This window comes from Leucopleurus acutus (assembly GCF_964270905.1).
Source record: "Leucopleurus acutus genome assembly, chromosome: X".
NCBI lineage: Eukaryota > Metazoa > Chordata > Mammalia > Artiodactyla > Delphinidae > Leucopleurus > Leucopleurus acutus.
In genome coordinates this window covers 13626538-13631081 of record NC_139148.1, presented here as the reverse complement: position 1 = coordinate 13631081, position 4544 = coordinate 13626538, and the positions used below count along the sequence as shown (strand labels likewise).

At 46.7% G+C, this 4544-nt stretch overlaps 1 pseudogene across 1 annotated transcript; it reads left to right on the top strand.

Annotated features, from left to right (window-relative positions):
* The first annotated feature begins 274 nt into the window (after positions 1–274).
* On the top strand, positions 275–1263 carry LOC309978076 (poly(rC)-binding protein 2-like; annotated as a pseudogene). Its single transcript has 2 exons — positions 275–876; positions 912–1263. The product of its transcript is annotated as a poly(rC)-binding protein 2-like (transcript).
* The last annotated feature ends 3281 nt before the right edge of the window (positions 1264–4544 follow it).

The window sequence follows — 4544 nt, the reverse complement described above, 5'->3', positions numbered from 1 at the left end:
CTTTTGTTGAACAGAAGTTCTGCATTTAAACGTAATCAAATGTATCCGTTTTTTCCTTTTATGCTTAGTGCTTTGCGTGACACCTGTAATAATATGTCTCTATGTCCAGCGGTATTCCAAGGAGCTAGACTTGAGACGGTCAAGTCATTGGTCACTGGTAGTGGTCAAAGCCAGAAACTGTAGGCTGGAGAAGAAAAGGGGAGTGCGTGGGAAGGGGAAGGGTAGAAGGCCAGAGGAGGAACAAGAGGGGTTGTCAAGAAGGCAACAGGGGCGGATGGAGGGTACGATTGCAAGTGGATTGAATGTCACTTTCACCATACAGCTCTTTATGCATGGAAAGGAAGTTGGCAGCCTCATCAGAAAGAACAGAGAATCAGTTAAGAAGATGCGTGGGGAGAGTGGTGTACATATCGACATCTCCAAAGGGAACTGTGCTGAGAGAATTATCACTTTGGCTGGACCCCTGAATGCCATCTTTAAAGCCTTTGCTATGATCACGGATGCACTGGAAGAGGACGTCAGCACAACAGCACAGCTGCCAGCAGACCCTGGTCACCCTGAGCCTGGTGGTCCTTGCTAGCAGCGTGGCTCTCTCATTGGGAAAGGAGGTTTCGAGATCAAGGAAATATGACGAGAGAGTCCAGGGGCTCAGGGCCAGGTGGCAGAGAATAAGCCTCCCGACTCAACTGAGCAGGCCATTATAACTGCTGGCGTTGGGCAAGCCATCATTGAGTGTGTCCAACAAGCCTGTCCAGTCATGTTGGAGTCACCCTGACCCCAACCAGCTCTCGGGTCATCTTTGCAGGTGGTCAGGACACGTGCCACACAGGCAGCAACGGTGTGGGCTTTCCTCACCCCCACTCCCCACCCATCCACGTGCCTCAACCATGACCTAGAGGAACTCTCTCTGGAGGCCGGCACTGCAACAGTCTTGTTTTCCTGTGATGCATGGCAACCCTGGATTCAGTGACACTGAATCCACTCTCCAGAGATGAAAGGCTATTGGGCAGGTTTGGATGTATCTTCTGAGACTACTCATGAACTGACATTTCAAGCCTTTTAATTGGCTGCACAATGGGGTATTAGGGTGCCCAAATCAGTAAGAGCCACCAGACTTCTGGGGCACAGTTCGTCATTGCAAACCCAGTGGAAGGATCTACCGTTAGGCTGGTTACCGTCACTGGATCTGCTGCCAGCATTAGCCTTGTTCCATACCAAATTGTCTGGCTGTCCTCAGAGACAGGTGGCATGGGGAGCCGCTAAAGCAATGCAGATCCATCCACAATCCTTTCTGGCTGTTCACCACTCTTGATCCATCTGTGTCGTTTCTGAACAGTCAGCAATTCCAGGTTTTAAATAGTCTGTAAGTTTCCATTTCTTTACACTTTACATCCACTTGTGATTTTTAAATTATTCGAATTCCTTTCTCCATGCAGCTGTTAGAGCTGAGTTCCGTATTTAGTTTTCTAAGCTTCTCCCTGTTCTGTTTTACTTTGGGGTTTTGCGCTCATGCATTTTTTTGTTTGTCATAGAACTAGAAGACTAGAATATTAATACAATGCAGTTTAGTCCATGATGTCAGAAAGTTCTCAAAAACTAATTAGAAGATGGACTGGCTATCTGTTTGCTCTATTCTCCCATGACAAAAGCTTCAAGGACAAGAACGTTACATTCTCTTGGTAGTGACTGTGGCGCAGCCTTTTGGAGGTCAAAGAACGGCCATCTGTCGGTTTACTCCTATACGCTAAGCATTGCCCTGAGCCGTGGACCTACATTACGTCCTTAATTCTCTCAGCAATTCTGGAGGGAGGTATTTTTCGCCCTCAAAATAAGTGGGCAAATGAAGAGTCACTGAGGCAGAATCACTTCAGCAAGGCCACACAGGTCCAACAGCCAGCCAATGGCAAAGGCGGGATTTGAACTCCAGATTGAATCTCACCCCAAAGTTCACGGCTTTCCCACTGCAACATGCTGCCCTCCAGTCAGAGCAGGGGACATGGTGAAGTGCTTCTGCGAAAAGGAATTATAAAGTGTCGCCTTTGCTGCAGGATAACTGGTGAGGAAAAATCTTTCTACTGACTCTCTGTCTTGGTGTGGGTTACCCTAGAAGCGGGACCTAAGACAAGGATTTGAGTGCACATCGTTTCTTTATGTGGTGATTCCAGGAAACAGCAGTAGAGGAAGTGAGACAGGAAGGAGAGGCAGCCAGTAAATGGAACGTTATCAAACACTGGGGTCACTGGGGTGCAGTCCTGCTGGGGAATCCCAGAGCCCCCGGTTGCCCTCTACCTTAGAGTTACCCATCGTTGCTCCAATGGAGGGGTTAGGAGGCTGGGTTTTTATCCACCGATTCACACCCATCATTACACGAGGGCGGCCATGGAGGGATTAGTTCTCAGGAGCTCTGGGTTTCCCCCGAGGGTGGACCCACATGCTCTCAGGGCTCAAAAAGGTCCTGCTGGCCGAGGCTTGCAGGTGTTTGGAGTAAAGAGCCTTTGGCGTAGAGGGGGGTACCGAGGGGGTGTGGCAGAAGACCAACACTGTCTGCTCCACCCTCTACTAATAAAAGCTAAAGAAAAAGAGAAATAGACACGAACTCTGGTGAAGGAGAGAAGGCTGTAGAAAAGGTTTAAATCCCTCCACAGAGCTGTGCAATGTAATATTCCTGAGACGTTCACAGTGGCACCTTCCAATCTAATTTGCCACACAGAGGAAGGGACACCCACCACACTACAGTTTAATAATTTAGCTATTCTTTCCAGAGCGATCCTATTAACAGTCCACTCATTTTCTCCCCAGCGGTTCAGCCATTGAAATTCACCACTGCGTCTTTTGACTATTAGTCATACTCTGGGAAGTATTATTTAGGAGCGCGTACCGAAAAAGATTGGACAAAGATTTCACGTGCAACTTGATACGAAAGAGATGATTTCCGAATTGGACTGGGGAACGGGCTGGGCTGGGTTGAGGCTCAGACATTCTCCTTATAGCTGGAGTTTTTCCAGCCCACTTTCCCATTCACAAAATGGGGGGAGGGGTGGCCAGCAGAGGCAGTGTTTCGAGATTTTAAATACCGCCTACATCAAGGGCCTTTTTAATGCTAATTAACCCACTTAATCCCTTTCAGAGACCAGCACTTTCAACAGCTTTAGACTAGAAGAAAAATGTAATAAACGGGGAGGGAGGGAGGAGCTGACTATTGAAGAAGGCGACCACAGATGTTAACTCGCACTGACTATGGAGGCCTCTGACGCCGGCTAGGTTCAGAAAGAGCAAACATCCCAAAGAAAAACAGTACAAAACTGTCTCAGAATTTTCAGTTTCTGGTTCAGATCCTCGTTCAGTGATGTACAACCCGTGTCCTGCCTTGTACAAGGCTGCTGCAATTTAATTCACGTGCTCCTCTGAAAGCAGTTTTACACCAAGGAATAAAAGTAAAATTAAGCTAAGCAGTTATCAAAGCAGTCACTCTTTTCTTAACTGTGTCCCCCACTACACACACACACACACACACACACACACACAAACACGCACACACACATGCCTCCACACACATGCCTTTCTGAAGACATCTTCTTTCTTAAAGGTGAAATAACTTCTAAGGTGTTTTTCGTTATTAGGGTCAGCTAAACTGCTTGCTGATGCTAGCACTAAGGATGGACTCAGGCTGACCTAGGTTAGAGTTCGGGTTCTGTCACTTAACTGGTATTAGTATTTTTACTTGTAAAATGGAGCCCATACTGATATATTCCTTATCAGCTCCAATGGAAAACAATACAGTCTCCGTGGCAGGGAGGTCAAGTAACCTTTCCTGTAAACAGCCAGAGAGTAAATATTTAAGGTTTTGTGGGCTACCTGGCCACTGCTGCAACGACTCAGTTCTGCCACTGGAGCATGGAAGCAACCAGAGGAAATACACAAATGAATGTGCGTGGCCGTGTTCCCATAAAACTTTATTTACAAAGGCAGGCGGTGGGCTGCATTTGGCCCATGGGCAGTAGGCTAGAGCACACCTTTCTCAGTTGCCATTGAGCCATTTTACAACTCTGGATTTGCAAAATTGTTCTTGTCTATAGACATGCAAATTCTGTCCATTAGAGGTTCCATTTGATGTGCCTTGCCCGCCCCGTGGGAGAGATCAAATTTGCCTGTGTTTGCATATTCATTTCAATATCCCTGATCTATAAATGTGTCTTTTCTTGAACAGGTTCTACCATCCTACCAGTTCCCTCATTAATGAATTAAATACTTAATATCGTTGAAGAAAAAGTTATTCTGACAGTTGTTAAAATGGTAAGGAAGACTCTATTCAACACTATTGCAATAGGTGTCAGGACTACTACAATGGTGGAGAGAGGTCGGGCTCAACTCAGAATACGGCAAAGACAGCTGGGGATTTACAGCCAATGAGCAGAGTGAAGGAAGCAGTGGGTCTAAAATTACTAAGAGGAAACATCAAGTATAGGAGGATTCTTGGTGAACGCAGGCCAGGCTGATGAGATACCAAGGATGGACGATGGGGAATTTGATCAGATATCAAGGGT